Source organism: Pseudophryne corroboree, chromosome 10, assembly GCF_028390025.1.
Source record: "Pseudophryne corroboree isolate aPseCor3 chromosome 10, aPseCor3.hap2, whole genome shotgun sequence".
Lineage (NCBI taxonomy): Eukaryota > Metazoa > Chordata > Amphibia > Anura > Myobatrachidae > Pseudophryne > Pseudophryne corroboree.
The window spans coordinates 353,957,132-353,976,420 of record NC_086453.1 but is presented as its reverse complement, the minus strand read 5'-3'; positions in this window follow the sequence as shown (position 1 = coordinate 353,976,420).

The following is a 19,289-nucleotide window of genomic DNA, read 5'->3' as shown; positions in this document are numbered from 1 at the left end:
GGTGATGGGGGGATAGTGGGTGACATGGTGAGGGTGACGGGGATAGTGGGTTACATGAGGGTGACGGGGGGATAGTGGGTGACATGGGGAGGGTGACGGGGGGATAGTGGGTGACATGGTGAGGGTGACAGGTGGATAGTGGGTATAAGGTGGATAGTGGGTGACATGGTGAGGGTGACAGGGGTATAGTGGGTGACAGGGGGATAGTGGGTGACATTATGAGGGTGAGAGGTGGATAGTGGGTGACATGCTGACGGTGACAGGGGAATAGTGGGTGACATGGTGAGGGTGAGAGGTGGATAGTAGTTGACATGGTGAGGGTGACAGGGGGATAGTCGGTGACATGGTGAGGGTGATGGGGGGATAGTGGGTGACATGGTGAGGGTGACGGGGATAGTGGGTGACATGAGGGTGACGGGGGATAGTGGGTGACATGGTGAGGGTGACGGGGGGATAGTGGGTGACATGGTGAGGGTGACAGGGGGATAGTGGGTGACATGGTGAGGGTGATGGGGGGATAGTGGGTGACATGGTGAGGGTGACGGGGATAGTGGGTGAAATGAGGGTGACGGGGATAGTGGGTGACATGAGGGTGACGGGGGATAGTGGGTGACATGGTGAGGGTGACGGGGGGGATAGTGGGTGACATGGTGAGGGTGACGGGGGGATAGTGGGTGACGGGGCGATAGTGGGTGACATGGTGAGGGTGACAGGTGGATAGTGGGTGACATAGTGAGGGTGACAGGTGGATAGTGAGTGACATGGTGAGGGTGACAAGGGGATAGTGAATGATAGGGCACAGCCAGCCTCCTAACCCCCCCCCCCCCCCACTGCACGGTGACAGGGGATGCCTCCCAGCAGCACTGACAGCCTCCTCCCCCACCCCCCCTTTCACAGAGCACAGAGGATGCCTCCAGTGGCACAGCAAGCCTCCTCTACCCCTAGTCACAGGGGATGCTTCCAGCGGCGTCTAAGGCAGCTTCCTCCCCCTCCCCCGCTTTCACAGGGGATGATGCCTCCAGCCGTCTCTTCCCTCTCTCCCCCACGCTGTCCCCGGGGATGCCTCCAGCCGCACAGTCCACAGCCAGCCTCCTCACCCTCTCCGTTCCCGCTCACCTGTCCGGCTCCAGGCTCAGTAGATCCGCCATCGGCTGCATCCATCGCGCGCGGAGAGATCCCCTCCTCCCTCAAGCTGACGGCCGGGATGCTCGCACCTCGCAGAGCAGAACTCAAGGAGGCGGAGCTCCTCTGGCTGCAGGGATGCTGCTGCTGCTGCTGCTGTGTGACTAGCAGCGCAGCGGCAGCTATAACAAACAAAAAAATGCCTGAAAATGACGGGGGAGGGGTCCGCACTGGGCGCGGGACGTTCACTACACGGAGCGGAGGATGTAATGTGCGGTTTTTCACCTGACCGCATATCGCTCCTCCTCTATCCTGATCGGCGCCTCTCTATGTTTGGGGGGGGGGGGCGAGCTGCCCCCTTGCCCCCCCAGTTCCGACGCCTCTGGCTACACCCATATCCTCATCCTGGTGTACTTCAACAGTGACATCTTCACTTTGAATATCAGAAACTGGACTGTGGGTGCTCCTTCCAGCACTTGCAGGGGGCATGCAAATGGTGGAAGGATCTACCTCTTCCCATCCAGTGTTGGGAAGGTCAGGCATCGCAACTGTCGACAAACTTGGACTCTCCTTGGGGATTTGTGATACCATCTTAGAATGCACAGTTCTTTTGTGTGCTTTTTCCAGCTTAACTCTTCTCATTTTTCTAGCAGGAGGATGAGGGGCTTCCATCATCATGTGAAGCTGAACCACTAGTCATGAACTTAGGCCAGGGCCTTAGCCGTTCCTTGCCACTCCATGTCGTAAATGGCATATTGGCAAGTTTATGTTTCTACTCAGACCATTTCAATTTCTTTTTTTGGGTCTGTTTACTGAACTTTGGCTTTTTGGATTTTACTTGCCCTTTACTTTCACAATGGGCATCGGCCCTGGCAGAAGAAGTTGATGGGATTTCATCATCTATGTCATGAATAGTGGCAGCAGCTTCAGCACTAGGAGGAAGTGGTTCTTGATCTTTCCCTATTTTATCCTCCAAAGTTTTGTTCTCCGTTATTTTTCTGGAGTTATATACTAATATGTGGTACAGGGTAGCGTATCTCTACACCACACAGGGCAAACCCTGTGAAAATGATTTGGATTAAATATTAATAACCCCTTTAAATGGATTAAATAATATACAGCACAGGACAGTACCACTGGAATTATACGGCAATATCACTGTAATTAGACGCCAGTATCCCGAGAATTATACAGCAATATCACAGGAATTATACGCCAGTGTCACGGGAATTATACAGCAATATCACAGGAATTATACCTCAATATCACTGTAATTATACGGCAATATCACAGGAATTATACGCCAGTATCCTGAGAATTATATGGCTACTGTATATCACTGTAATTATACGGCAATATCACAGGAATTATACGCCAGTATCCTGAGAATTATATGGCTACTGTATATCACTGTAATTATACGCCTTTATCACAGGAATTATACGGCAATATCACTGTAATTATACGGCAATATCACAGGAATTATACGCCAGTATCCCGAGAATTATACGGCTATATCACAGGAATTATACGCCAGTGTCACGGGAATTATACAGCAATATCACAGGAATTATACAGCAATATCACTAAAAATATACAGCAGTATCACAGGAATTATACGCCAGTATAACAGGAATTATACGCCAGTATCCTGAGAATTATATGGCTACTGTATATCACTGTAATTATACGCCTTTATCACAGGAATTATATGGCAATATCACTGTAATTATACGGCAATATTACAGGAATTATACGCCAGTATCCCGAGAATTATACGGCTATATCACAGGAATTATACGCCAGTGTCACGGGAATTATACAGCAATATCACAGGAATTATACGCCAGTATCACAGGAATTATACGCAATATCACTGTAATAATACAGCAATATTACAGGAATTATAAGACAGTATCCCGAGAATTATACAGCAATATTACTGTAATTAAACGTCAGTATCACAGCAATTATACGGCAATATCACAGGAATTATACGCCAGTATCCCGAGAATTATACGGCACTATCACTATAATTATATGCCAGTATCACGGAAATTATATGGCAATATCACTGTAATTATACGGCAATATCACAGGAATTATATACCAGTATCCTGAAAATTAAAAGCCAGGATCACTGTAATTATATGCCAGTATTACGGGAATTATACGGCAATATCACAGGAATTATACGGCAAAATCACTGGTGTTCTACGCCAGTAACACTGGATATATGGCAGTAGAGGACACACCACTGGGACTGGTCACTGGACCGATGCTGCACAAGAGAGACACTACCCCTGGTCTGATGCAAGACAACACAGCAAAACTGAAAGGGACTTATACAGCAGCCAACAGCACTGGGGACATATAGCAGCAGAGGACACCAACACTGTGACTGGCTGGACTGATGCAGCACAATACACTGACTACACTGGACTGAGCAGCACAAGACAGCGCTAGAATCGCCACCCCACTTTCCCGCCCCCACACAGACACTGAGGACGGAGACACGTCCTCTCACTACACTTTCTGAGACTTTGAGTGAAAATGGCTGCGAGAATATGTCAGCGGGATGATGATGTTTTGCCTCATTCTGTTTTCCAATTTAGGTGGGAGAACCTGAGCCTGGCTCGGAACCGGGCTCAGGTTGTGAAGTTTGGGGGGGTTCAGTTCTCTGAGAACCGAACCCGCTCATCACTAGTTTAAGCACTGTCTGGATGTACTGAGTGCAGACCGCAACTTTCATGCAGCTCACTTCCATGCCCACCAAACAACAAGGAGCTGATGATAGCAATGCTACCACTGCCATGGACAGAGGGGGGCTTTCAATGACAAGGAGTGCATGCATCTGTGCCCCTTTTGTTTTTTATTACATAGCTTTTTTTGTGTGGGAGTGTTGTATGGAGGGGTGGGGGTGTAATGAGGTTTGAGCAAGGGGGTGCCTAGCAAACAGCATGGAGCCCTGCCTGTTTCTTTTGTAATGGTCCTTACAATATCTGCGGAAGTCCTGGGGGCCATTATATCAGCCTTAAAATGGATACACACCAGAGAATGTGTTTATTGATCTGGGATTACGTGAACCTGCTATGTCGCTGACAATGTGCACTACCATATGGCATCAGCAACATCCTCCATCACCCCTCCATGCAGAGCCAATGGAAGTCATTGCTAGCGAGAGCCATGCTGCCAAATGCAGCATGGCCGCCACCATCATTGCTGCCAGCATCAGCAAGTGTTTATGCACTTGCTGGTATTGCCACCCCTGACGGGTACCATTGCTGCCAATGTCATTGGTTACACACATCGTGTAGTGTGTACCCAGCTTAACTTCAAAGTTGGACCTGGCAGCTGCTGACACCACGTCTGATGGCATAATACTGGCATGTGAAGAACTCTGATAGCCTAATAGTAGCACTTGGAGGAGTCTCCATACTGTTCTTGGAGGAGTTCAGTCTGCTGTCTTTTATGCCATCTATTTTATCATGGTGTAACCGCCAACATCATTTCTCTTTGCCCTTTGTAATTTTCCTTTGTTGACCTGTGTCTCTGTTTATTCCTAAATTGTAGTATGTCAATCTATTACACTCCATCACTATATTAAAGTTATCTTGTTCTTAATCACAGCCTCCCTTTCTCCTGCAGTCTCTGCCACTGCCCCCTGCAGTGTCTCTCACTGTCTCCTTTTACCCATACACAAGCGGTGATCAAATGTGGTATAATAAGCACTATTCGACACTTACAGCAATTTTCAGCATGTATGAAAGCAGATAACGCAGAGGAAAATAACAGATTTCTACGGTATCTGCAAACATCTAACATTCACCATCACCTTACTATTTTATGGCAAAAGAAAATCATTCAGACTTTTAAAAATTGATAAGCACATTTTGTCACTTGTCCTTTTTCACATATCTGCAGGGTATGTGTGCTAGTAGAAAAACCAGGGCCACTTGCTTGAGTTTGCCTCCCAGGCTGTAAGTTACATGCCAGCCCCTGGATTTAACCACAAGGTTTTTAATTCCTTAACCAGTGACCTACTCGATTCCTTACCTGAACCCTCTGGCAGTTTCTCTTCATTTGATACCACAAATGAAGATGAAGTATCAACACTCTACTCATCCTGCTACTCTACTACCTCTCCTCTTGATCCTATACCCTTACAAATAAGTAAAGCTCTGTTTCCTGTGCTCATCCCAACCTTAACTAACATCTTTAATCTCTCTCTCTCTACTGGTATCTTTCCTTCACTGTTCAATCATGCAGTGATTACTCACATTCTGAAAAAACAAAATTCTGACCCTAACTCTCTCTCAAACTACCGCCCTATCTCTCAGCTCCCTTGTCTCTCCAAGCTACTTGAGAAACTTGACTACTCTCACCTCACACACTTTCTTAACTCATATAACTTATTGGACCCACGTCAATCAGGCTTTCGCTCCCAACACTCCACAGAGACAGCACTGAGTAAAGTAATGAATGATCTGGTCACTGCAAAGTCAAAAGGCCATTACTCATTACTTATTCTTCTAGATCTCTCTGCTGTTTTTGACACTGTTGACCACTCCCTTCTCATACAAACACTGCAATCCCTAGGTCTTCAGGACACAGCCCTCTCTTGGTTCCTATCCCACCTATCTAATCCCTCTTTCAGTGTCCGTTTCTCTGAATCCACCTCCTCTTTGATACCTCTTTCAGTTGGAGTACCGCCGGGCTCAGTCTTAGGTCCTCTGCTTTCCTCAATCTATACCTCATCTCTCAGGAAACTAATCAGCTCTTTTGGATTTCAGTATCATCTGTACGCAGATGATACTCAAATCTACCTATCCCCCCCTTATTTGTCTCTATCTGTATTGGGCCGGGTCACTGAATGCCTCTCTTCCATTTCATCTTGGATGTCATCTCGCCACCTCTTACTTAATATTTTCAAAACAGAGTTAATTAGATTTCCACCGGACAATAGCAGTTACCAACCTGATATTTCTATCACTGTTGAGAACTCTACAATCAGCCCTACATGACAAGCTCGCTGCTTAGGTCATACTTGACTCAGAATTGTCCTTTGCTCCCCACATTCAATCTGTCTCAAAATCATGTTACATGCATCTAAGAAACATATCCAAAATACGATAATTTCTTACACAAGAGATTGCTAAAACCCTAATCCATGCTTTCATTATCTCCTGCATTGATTATTGCAGTAGTCTTCTTACTGGTCTTACTAAGAAGAGACTCTCACCAGTACAATCCATTCTGAGGTTAATATTCCTTGTTAGGATGTTCATCATCCGCAGACCCACTTTGTCAGTCCCTCCATTGGCTACCTGTATGCTACAAAATTCAATATAAAATACTGTTACTTACACACAAGGCTATTAACCATACTACACCAACATAAATCTCTTCACTTATCTCAAAATATCTACCAACCCAGCCCTTTCGCTCTTCACAAGATCTACATCTCTCATCCACACATTACTTGCTCCCATGCACGATTACAGGACTTTCTTTGGACCACACCCACTCTGTGGAATGCCCTACCACGTACAATAAGACTCTCCTCTAGTCTCCAAACCTTCAAACATTCCCTGAAAATTCACCTCTTCAGGCAATTGTATCAAATTCCACAACTGCTCACATTACCATCATAGCTCTCCTATCCAATTATATCCTCACAGTACAGTACACACATCCCCCACATATTTTCTTTCTTCACTCTCCTTTCCCGTGAACCTGCTTCATCATTGCTGTGATGTGATATCATGCAGCCCACCAAGAACCTTTACAATCTTGTGAACAACTATGCAATAGCTAGCACCTATCGTTGTGTATCAATGCCTGTTTCCCCATAGATTGTAAGCTTGCAAGCAGGGACCTCCTCCCTCTATGACTGTTTGTTTTTACCCAGTTTTGTCTTCTAATTGTGACCAGTTGTAAAGCGCAACGGAATTTTCTGCGCTATAAAAGAAACTGTTAATAAATAATAAATAATAGTAAAAATTCTCCACCTGCTGCTATTACATGTGACCAGGTTCGGCGCTATCATCTTAACAAAGGGATGCAGTGCAGGGAGGCGCCAGACTGAAGAGGTGCTCTAGCCGCTCTGCTTTCCTGTGCTGAGCTGCTGCTGTGGGCTGCTGTCACACTCTATGTTATACAGCGGCGCCGGCAGCACAAAGCCTCCTGTCCCCTCGGTGCTGGCAGCACAAAGTCTCCTCTACCCCTCCCTTGTGTGATAGTTCAGTAGCTGGGCAGGATCCAAAGGGGGCGGGGCTAGATGGGAATAATGGGCGAAGCTAGATGGGACCAGGCTGCAGCAGGAGGATGAGCTGTTACAGCTCAGGCCAGCCAGACTTCCTTAGGTAAGTGTCTGGAAAGAGAGTGAGTGTATGTGTATACAGTATCTGTGTATACTGTATATATGTATATATGTGGGACTGTGTATGTGTATAATGTATGAACAGTATGTGTGTGTGTGTGTGTGTGTGTGTGTGTGTGTGTGTATATAAATGTGTATGTGGTTTGTGCATCTGTGTGTGTATGTGTGATTGTGGCATAATGTGTGTAAGCATCATGCGCGAAAGCAGAAATGCGCGTGCGAAAAGGGAGCGATACGACGCTTGTGCAAAATTACTAACTGAAAATCAGCTCGTACTACATCACCGAAAAGAGGGAGTGACGGAGGTGTGGCAGAGGCTCGGCTTCGCTATCTAACGAAATGGGCGTGAAAGTGGGCGGCTAGTGGGGGAGTATGCAACTGGCAGTAGGCGTGTTTTGTGCAGAAATGCGTAGCCAATGGTAAAAAGTACACAACAAATGTTCGCTATCTTGACGCAGCCGAGGAGTAAGTCTGCAGCTACTCAGCACTTGCGAAGTACTGTTACAAGTGTGTCTGCCCTAATTAGCAATTAATTGGCAAATTAATTCACCTGTTGACATACATAGTAACATAGTATCTAAGGTTGAAAAAAGACAACTGTCCATCGGGTTCAACCTATTTGTGGTCTCCTATGCACGATTATTTTGTATAAAATTTTGACTGAAGTTGCTGACTGCCGTTCCGAATAACCCCTCTTCTTTATAATAACCATAGTGCGTGACTATGACCCGTAACCCTGGATATCCTTATCCATTAGGAATTAATCTAACCCATTCTTAAAGGTGTTGACTGAGTTGGCCATTACAACTCCCTCAGGCAGGGAATTCCAAACACGTATCGTCCTTACCGTAAAAAAGCCTTTTACGCCGTATTGTGTGGAATCTCCTCTCCTCTAACCTGAGCGAGTGTCCATGAGTTCTCTGTGTTGATCTAACCAAAAACAGGTCCTGCGCAAGATCTGTATATTGTCCCCTTATATATTTGTAAATGTTGATCATGTCCCCTCTTAATCTCCTCTTTTCCAGTGTAAACATGCCTAGTCTTGCAAGCCTTTCCTCGTATTCCAGTGTCTCCATACCCTTAATTAATTTGGTCGCCCGCCTTTGAACCTTTTCTAGCTCCAGGATATCCTTTTTGTAGTAAGGTGCCCAGAATTGTACACAGTATTCAAGGTGTGGCCTCACAAGTGATTTATATAATGGGAGTATAATACTCTCATCCCTATTATCAATTCCCCATTTTATGCATGCTAATATCTTATTAGCCTTCTTTGCTGCAGTCCTACTTTGGGTACTACTGCTTAGTTTGCTATCTATGAGGACACCTAAGTCCTTTTCCAGTACAGAATCCCCTAATGTTACCCCATTTAGTAGGTAGGTGTTATTTTTGTTCTTGTTACCACAGTGCATTACCTTACACTTGTCTGTATTGAAGCGCATTCTCCATTTCGCTGCCCAAGCTTCTAATTTAACTAAGTCATTCTGAAGCGACTCAGCATCCCCCTCCGCATTTATAACTTTACACAATTTGGTATCATCTGCAAAAATTGACACCATGCTCTCTAGACCTTCTGTTAGGTCGTTAATGAAAATATTGAACAATAGCGGTCCTAATACTGAGCCTTGCGGCACACCACTTAGCACTTCAGTCCAAGTTGAAAAAGATCCATTAACCACAACTCGCTGCTCCTAATTATCAAACGAGTTTTTGACCCAAGTGCATATTGTGCTTCCTAGCCCTGATTCTTGTAGATTGTAGATAAGTCTCATGTGTGGTACAGTATCGAACGCTTTGGCAAAATCTAAAAAGATTACATCCACCTCTTTACCCTGATCTAGGTTTGCGCTTACTGTTTCATAAAAGCCAAGTAAGTTGGTTTGACAGGATCTGTCCTTCATAAACCCATGTTAATTCCTTTTAATGACCTTATTGACTTCAAGGAACTTCTAAATACTATCTCTTAGAATACCTTCCAATACTTTCCCCACTATAGATGTAAGACTAACTGGTCTATAATTACCTGGTTCAGCTTTACTTCCCTTTTTGAATATAGGCACTACTTCCGCTATACGGCAGTCTTTTGGAACCATACCTGATATTACTGAATCCTTAAAGAACAAAAATAGCGGTTTTGCAAGTTCAGAATGAAGCTCCATTAGAACCCTTGGGTGAATACCATCGGGACCTGGTGACTTATTAATCTTTAAATGTTTTAATCGGTCACAGACTACTTCCTCACTTCAATAAGTACCAATCAGTGGGATATTCTCATTATTGAGATTATATGTTAGTCCCTGAATTGGGTCCTCTCTAGTAAATACTGTTGAAAAAAACTAATTTAGTGTGTCTGCTATGTCATTATCATTTTTGCTTAAGACTCCCAACTTGTCTTTTGAAGGGCCTATACCCTCCTTCTTTAATCTCTTGCTATTAATGTATTTAAATATTTTTTTGGGATTCGCTTTGCTTTCCTTTGCTACTAGTTTTTCAGTTTCTACTTTAGTAGCTCTTATTTCCTTTTTGCAAATTTTGTTACATTCCTTATAGTGCTGAAATGACTCTGCTTCCCCGCCAGATTTGTATTTTTTAAATGCTTGCCTTTTCTTGCCCATAAGTTCTTTAATCTTTTTGTTAAGCCACATCGGTTTATGATTTTTATTCCTTTTTTTGCTGCTCGTAGGAATAAATTTGAGTGTATTTTTAGCTAGCAGGAATTTTAGTAACTCCCATTTCTCTGTAGTATTTTTTCCTAAAAACAAACCTTCCCATTCAATATCCCTGAAAAATACCCTCATCTTTTCAAACCAATTACTTGCCAAACACTGCAGTTACAAATGACTCCAAACAGCATTTGTATGCCCACATAACAATTGTAAATTTACCAGGTTTAAATCTGACACACTCACAATTAATGGACTGTATTTTATTTTATTTTTTAAATACTTTGATGTTAACTGCATGTTTTAATTATTTGATGAATACTTTGCAATTTAATCAAGTGTTAATAAACCAACTTATAAATTACATCAGCTAAATGTTCTCGACATAAACATCTTCCTTTGTACATACCAAATAACATGAGCTACATAATGCAGCCTACACTTAATGTTACTTAAGACCAATTTTTTATTTGTTTGTGTGAATGTGTCCATATCTAATACTATGCCATGTTGCCCCTAGTAACCCAAGTTCAAATCTAATGTTTGTATTTTTGATATGCTCAGTCAAGTGTTGTGCAAGGCATACATTTTTAAAATTATAATATTCACTGTATGAATATTCTGATTGTTCCGTTGTTCCACAAATGTCAATATGCCATGTTAAAGTTTACAGGGCACAGTTTTCCAGAGTGCATAACCTTTAAAAAAACACACAAACATTTTTTTTTTACTTAAATAAATAAAGTAAAGCAGCAACACAACATGGCTATAAATGAGCATCACATACAAAAATGGACATAGCAACAAGCAGATGCCAGTGCCAAATTTGACATAGCAGAACCCAGTACTATGGTAACCCCATCTTCTGAAAAAATATGATGTTTAATATTTACTACAGTACGTATATGTTGTGAACCCCCAGCCAGACGATACTTTTAGGGGAACTGAGGTCGATTCTGGAACCAAGACACCAACCCAAACATACACAGCACGCTAGGAAGAGGAAGATGGCTCAGGTGTACACCAAAATAACTCACAGGCTACAAATCTTTAAATAAAAAAAAATACCCTTTCACCTTGAGGGAGCTGTAAATTCTGGCCACACAAGCAAAAAAAACAAAAAACATTGAGGCAACATGTCAAACATGGGTGCTGGGCATCTGGAGAGACATCACTTTCTCTTCTTTTTCTCCGCCTGATGTTGTTCTTCACGGCTCGGTCTGTGAAGTGACCTTCGAGTGCCCTGCCCAGTGGGATGTTCTTCCTGGGAAGAGGGAGGGGAGGGAGCAGATGTGGCTGGCTCTTTGCTACTGTGGGCAAGGCAGCCAGCGATGTCCTGGGGCCCTTGCAGAATGGAATTATCAATTTGTTGGAAGGAGGAGGCGAGTTGCTCTTTGCCCTGCCTGATCTCTGCCAGACCTTGGCAGAGTGGAGCTACACCTTGCTCCACACTGGTTCTGTGCTAAGTGAGCCGGACAGGTATCTGGCTTACCTCCCAGATTATCCTGTCCTGAAAATCATTCAGGCTCTCACCATACCTGGCAATTTAAGACAGGATGTCCGGGATAGCAGAGGGTTGGGTGGGGGGGGCAGTTGGAATCTGTACGGATGGAATCTGTGGTCCCACAGTGGCAGAGACACTAGGTCCCCCCACCTCAGCCTCAGCCACATAGCCCTCCTGTGACTTTACCTGCTCACCCACCTGTGCTGTGTTATGTTAAAAGCAAATAGAAGAATGATTGGAAAAAGGGAAGAAAAAAACAACACTAGACTTTTTGAACCACTAAATTTCCTTTTTCGGAATATGTCTGTAAACTTACCTGGCAAGTCATGTGGATTCAGTATTTCAGGCAGGTCCGTGTCCATATGAGACACCCCAACCCCCTCCTCATAGCTCACACAGTCCATCACCAGCTCATCGAGATCTGTGTAGTCCACAGTGGCAGCTGGACCTCCCTCTGTTGCCCTCGAGGCATTCCACTCCGCAGACCTCTTGCCCTTCAGGCGGGATTTGAAGTCGGCCCAACTACATATGTGATGAGAATTAGGGGCAAGGGACATAAAAGTTAAGAATACCTGTTTTTCTTGATTGTACACATGTTAGGTATTTGGTTGCTATAGGCAACATCACATCTAGCTAAGTTTGTATTAATAATTTGGACAGAAAATGGTGTGTCAATATACACTTACCGTCCTCTAACTTCCTGTGATGTGCGGACAATTGAGCCGACTTCATTAACAGAATCAGTGATGTTCCTCCAGATTCTATCTTTGGATGCAGCACCCATGTTTTTGCTGCCTCAATGAATTTTTTCCATGGCTTGTGTGACCAAAACATGTAACTCCCTCTTAGTGAAGGTGGGCTGTCTTCTTTGTTTTTTTTTATGTAGCCTGTGAGCTATCGTCCTGACCCTCCTCACCATCTTCCTCTTCACTAGCTGCTTGTGTACTTTGGGTTTGGGATGGTAGTCCTGAATCTCCCTCAGTTTCCCCAGTATCTATTTCTGGCAGGGGATTCACTCCTAACTCCTGTGTATCAGAAGATGGAGTTTGTATAGTACTGGGTCCTGCAATTTCAACATCCGCGCTGGCAGCTTCCAGCATCTGCCTCCGCAGCGCTAGGCGCCTATGTGTCAAAGCGGACATCTGCTGTTGCACCATCTCCATCTCTGCTGCCATCTGCTCACGAATAGCCATGTTGCTGGTGGCATGTGTGTTTGCACAGGTGTCTAGCGATTTATAGCTGCATGTGATTTCCAGTGCGGTAATTCGCACAGGTGTCAATTATGCTAATACTTCCAGCAATTGTTGTCCTGGCTATTTAAAAGCCTTGACTGCAGCCTGTGTGAGTGGGTGTATGATGTGAATTTGTCAATCAAGACACAAGCAAGGTGGTCGTGGTGCCTAGCACATTTCAGAGTGAGTTTTTAGGGCCTAATTCCGAGTTGATTGCAGCAGAAAACTTGTTAGCAGCTGGGCAAAACCATGTGCACTGCAGGGGAGGCAGATATAACATGTGCAGAGAGAATTAGATTTGGGCGGGGCATGTTCAAACTGAAATCTAAATTGCAGTGTAAAAATAAAGCAGCCAGTATTTACCCTGCACAGAAACAAAATAACCCATCCACATTTAACTCTCTCTGCAAATATTATATCTGCACCCCTGCAGTGCACATGGTTTTGCCCAACTGCTAACAAACTTGCTGCTGCGATCAACTCAGAATAACCCCCTTAGTGCAGTATATAGCATAAAAATGAGCGTTTGTTAGCTTGCTAATTTCTTACTGTTGTGTTGCGGATGGCGTATTTAATACATCTGTTTTTTGTATTTCAAAAAAAAAAATATTACCAAACCAAGTATGTATGGGTGTGCAATGGTCCTTTGTAGTGGTTTAAATTGTTTTTGTTTTTGTTTGGTGTTTAATGTTTATTTAATTATATTTGTTTACATGTAGTATCTAATAGGTATGTTACATGTAATTTGCAGTGTTCCCGTTCTAGTGGTGAGAGTGGTTTTTTAAATTCTTATTGCCCATTTCTCTTTCTTGTAGGTGTCTCTATTGATAATTTGCTGCTTTAAATTTTTGGATAGCCAAAGTAGGCCAGTTTTTTTTTACTTCAAACCAAACAAGTGTTTCTTTATATTCTGAGCAGGTAAGTTGCCTGTCTCTGGGTAGCATGGTGTGGGTTTGTTGAGAGTGTGTATGTTAGTTCTTATTGGCCATTTCTCTCTCTTGTAGGTGTCTCTATTGTTATTTTGTTGCTTTAAATTTTTGGTTGGCCAAAGTAGGACAGTTTTTTTTTTTTACTTCAAACCAAACAAGTGTTTCTTTATATTCTGAGCAGGAAGTTGCCTGTCCCTGGGTGGCATGGTGTGGGTTTGTTGAGAGTGTGTCTGTTAGTTCTTATTGTCCATTTCTCTCTCTTGTATGTGTCTCTTTTATTATTTTGATGCTTTACATTTTTGGATAGCCAAAGTAGGCCAGTTTTTTTTTACTTCAAACCAAACAAGTGTTTCTTTATATTCTGAGCAGGTAAGTTGCCTGTCCCTGGGTGGCATGGTGTGGGTTTGTTGAGAGTGTGTATGTTAGTTCTTATTGGCCATTTCTCTCTCTTATAGGTGTCTCTATTGTTATTTTGTTGCTTTACATTTTAGGATAGCCAAAGTAGGCCAGTTTTTTTTTACTTCAAACCAAACAAGTGTTTCTTTTTATTCTGAGCAGGTAAGTTGCCTGTCCCTGGGTGGCATGGTGTGGGTTTGTTGAGAGTGTGTATGTTAGTTCTTATTGGCCATTTCTCTCTCTTGTAGGTGTCTCTATTGTTACTTTGTTGCTTTACATTTTTGGATAGCCAAAGTAGGCCAGTTTTTTTTACTTCAAACCAAACAAGTGTTTCTTTATATTCTGAGCAGGTAAGTTGCCTATTTTGTGTTTTTTTTTTTTACTTTGTGTTAAAAACAAAACATACTTAGTAGTTATTTAATATCTTGTTGCAGTAATTATATGGGTATGTTTTTTTGAAAAAATCAGTTGTTATTTCTGATGGTAACCTATGTTGTAGGTACTTAGCTAACTGTGGATTAATGTTTTTTTGAGGGGGGTTTTTCCGTATTTTCATCATGAAGATATGGAGTACGTTCCTGCAGTAAGTGACGTCCCATACTTTTTCCATTTTTTTAATTTATGTCAATGTGTTGTGTTAATTGATTGTGTGTTTTAATGATTCTTACCTTCATTTGAAGTTGGTGATGTCCATTCATGTGGCAGTGGAAGCCCTCCCACCCCAACCCATGGAACCACTCCCACCCCAACCGGCGCAAGTCCTACAACCCCAACCGGCTCCTCATCCTCCAAGTCAACGGAGGCGTGCAAGGCCACCAATTTTCCGTACCCGTGTCCTCCTTTTTGGGATGCCTGACGATGTTGTGTTGCGCAGATACAGACTGCCACCTCATCTAATCCTAGACACTCTCTCCATAATAGAGAGTGATCTAGAACAATCCATTAGGTATCCTACAGCAATACCAGCATTGACACAATTCCTTGCTGTGTTACATTTTTTGGCCACTGGTTCGTACCAGCATGTCGTAGGAGATCTGGTTGGCATGTTGCAGGGCCAGTTCAGTAAGGTCCTGCGGCATGTCAGCCAAGCTTTCCTAAACCGAATTAAGCAATTTATCTCAATGCCTTTGGTGCCCTGGCTGTGGTGAAGCGGCAATTTCAGGAAGGGGGTAGTCGCTTCCCACACGTTATTGGGATTGTGGATGGGACACATGTTGCTATTGTTGCGCCAAGACATAATGAAGAAATCTTTAGAAACAGGAAACTGTTTCATTCTCTGAATGTAATGGTTGTTTGTGGCCCATCCCTCCAGATCCTGTCCCTGAATGCTAAGTTCCCTGGGAACTCCCATGATGCCCGTGTCATTAGACAATCAGGGATATGGCAAAGATTACGAACAATGGAAGGCCAAGACATGTGGCTATTCGGTGAGTTTTGTAATTTTCATTATTGGAACAGTCATATTGTTGGAATTACATTATGTTAATTTTATTTTATCCTTTTTCTATTCTCATATTATCAAACAGGAGACCGTGGATATCCTTGCACCCCCTGGCTCATGACTCCTTACAGTAAACCCAGGCCAGGACCACAGTCGGCATTTAACTCCGCGCTTACTGCCACTAGACAGCTGGTGGAGCACACAATTGGTGTTCTTAAAGGACGTTTTCGTGTGCTCCACCGCACTGGTGGCGACATTATGTATTCGCCGGAGATGGTAAGTAAAATTGTGGTCTTGTGCGCTATCCTACATAAAATCGCTGTAAGGAGTCGCATAGAGCTTCCCCACATGGAGGAATTGCCGGATGAAGAGCCAGGGGTTGGCCGGACATTCCGTGGGGGGAGTGTGTCCCGCCAGGGGAATGCTGTAAGGGCTCGAATTGTTCGGGATTATTTCAGGTATTGTGTTTTATTTTAATTTAGTTTTGTCTCCCAAAACTGTTTTTTTTTGGGGACTGATGGCATTTAGGTAGCTTGGTAAAGTTCAGAGTGTGTTGCTTGTGTTTTGTGAGTATTTATTATTGTTTCAGTACATAATTAATCTGTAATGTTCTCCTTATCATGTTTGTTGTGTAAGATTGTTGTAGACAATTGTTTTTTATAAAAGATTTAATTTGGGATAATTGTGGTTTTTTAATGTTTTGCTTGTGCATCTGTTTAAAATAAAAATGACACAACATCTGATCCTAAAACTCAAAAACTTTGTGACTTTGTGTAGCTGATTGATCATGTAAAATGTGGTGAGTACACTTACTTTTTTTTGTTTATTTTTTTGCTCTCTCTCTCTCTCTCTCTCTCTATATATATATATATATATATTTATTTTAAATATATATATATATATATATATATATATAGAGAGAGAGAGAGAGAGAGAGAGACTTATATGTTTATGTATACCGGAAAAATATTACTGGTATATGTGTGTGTATGTTTCTATATAACTATCTAGAGACATATATATATAAACATTGTCATGGTTTTTTTTTTGCCTTTTATCCTACAAACCTACAATGATAGTAATTTAGAAGCATGACTTTGGAAAACAAATTTTATCCAATAAGTGTGTGTGTGTGTGTGTGTGTGTGTGTGTGTGTGTGTGTGTGTGTATGTGAGTGTGAATGTGTGTGTGTTTCCGCGGGTGCAAATCTCCGCTGATGCTAACTGTACACACTGTCCTGCACATTAATGTACACATATCAATAAAGTTTAATACAGATGACACCATACAATTACAACCAATCAAATGCCACCACACACTATAAATATATGCCCATGTAAGGAAAACGCCATTGGCACCATGCGCGCAGCTGCCTTTTCGCGTGGGAGCTGCGCGTGCTAATAGCTGTCATGGACCGCCGCATAGGCCGTGCAGGGCCCTTCATACCCAATAGGGTTAAGCGTGAGGCCTATGCGGAGGTCCTCCGCAAACTGCGGACACACACCTGGACACGGCGCAGCATCATACAGCTCGAAAGGCGGTGGAGTGACCTCCGCCGTCGCACGCCGGAGCTGTTGGCGGAGCTGCGCCAACAAATTAGCATCCGCCGTAGAAACAGTAAGTTAAACACATTACATAATATATAATTATTACACTGAGATTATTTGCAGAATATTTTTTAGTTAAAAATGCAAATTTTCACTAAGCAGTGCTATAGTTAGAGAATTAGCACAAACCTTACACAACATTCTACATTGTGTGTGGTTATGGCTTGCAGTACTGAGTGTGTAGCAAAGTGCTTGTGAAAAAGTTAATGTTGTTGTACTGAGTTGGGACACAGGCTGTCGGATGAACATAATAACTTGCTCTGTGTATTTAACATGGTACATAACAATGTAATTTTGAACTGCTGATGTTTTTTTTTTAAAGCCACAACCTAATTATTACATATGTCATTCTAGGGCAAGCACAACGGCGAGCATCGGCCGCAAGGCGGAGAATGGGAAGGGCAGGCCAATCCCCTTCTCCGCCCCCCTCCCCTTCTGTGTCCCAAACACCCTCTCCGCCCCCCTCCCCCTCTCTTTCCCAATCCCACACTCCGCCCCACTCCCCCTCTCTTTCCCAATCCCCTTCTCCGCCCCCCTCCCCTTCTGTGGCCCAAACACCCTCTCCACCCCCCTCCCCCTCTCTTTCCCAATCCCACTCTCCGCCCCACTCCCCCTCTCTTTCCCAATCCCCTTCTCCGCCTTCTCCCCTTCTATGGCCCAAACACCCTCTCCGCCCTCCTCCCCCTCTCTTTCCCAATCCCCCTCTGCGCCCCACTCCCTTTCTCTTTCCCAATCCCCCTCTCTGCCCCCCTCCCACTCTCTTTCCCAATCCCCCTCTCAGCCACACTCACCCTCTCTTTCCCAATCCCCCTCTATGCCCCCCTCCCCCTCTCTTTCCCAATCCCCCTCTCAGCCACCCTCCCCCTCTCTTTCCCAATCCCCCTCTCATCCACCCTCCCCCTCTCTTTCCCAATCGCCCTCTCAGCCACCCTCACCCTCTCTTTCACAATCCACCTCTCTGCCACCCTCCCCCTCTGTGGCCCATCCCACCTCTCCACCACCCTCCCCCTCTCTTTCCCAAGCCACCTCTCTGCCCCCCTCCCCCTCTGTGGCCCAACCCACCTCTCCGCAACCCTCCCCCTCTCAATCTGACCCACCCTCTGTAACCTCCTCCCCCTTCCATCCTCGTTTCCCCATCCACCCTCCTTCCCCCATCCTGCCTCCTTCCCCCATCCAGCCGACATCCCCCATCCAGCCACTATCCCTGCCTTCAGAATGGGCAGCAGAGGCCCCGGAGCCACTTCAGGGAGGTGGTAAAGTGGCAGAGGAGAGTAAGTTCAGACACATTGACATTTCATTTTGAGACTTATTTAACTTCACATTCTAATAAATGCAGTGTTGTACTGGGGCCAATCTTTTGCCAAGGTAAAATTTGTGTCTTCTTCATCATGGTTTGGATGTTGCATTTACATTTGTGTGAGAAACATTATATGTACAGTGTCTACATCTGCAATGTTGAGGATGCCCACTCTAGGTCGACACTCATTATGTCGACAGGGTTGCCTGGACAACAGGGTTTGTATGTACAACATTATCTGCAAAACTGTTAGACCTGAGTGGAGTTTAGTTTGTTGTTTGACTTTTACACTTGTGCCTGGGTATTCCAATATTTGCACATTGAAGTCGCAGGCTTTACTTTGTTAGGAAGGCTAAGGACACAGTGATTTGTGTTGTGAAAGTTGCACTCCTACAATTTAGGATTTTAACATTTTAAAAGCTGTTTGACCTTATGTAGTAAGTAGTGATGTGCACCGGACATTTTTCGGGTTTTGTGTTTTGGTTTTGGATTCGGTTCCGCGGCCGTGTTTTGGATTCGGACGCATTTTGGCAAAACCTCACCGAAATTTTTTTGTCGGATTCGGGTGTGTTTTGGATTCGGGTGTTTTTTTACAAAAAACCCTAAAAAACAGCTTAAATCATAGAAATTGGGGGTCATTTTGATCCCATAGTTTTATTAACCTCAATAACCATAATTTCCACTCATTTCCAGTCTATTCTGAACACCTCAAAATATTA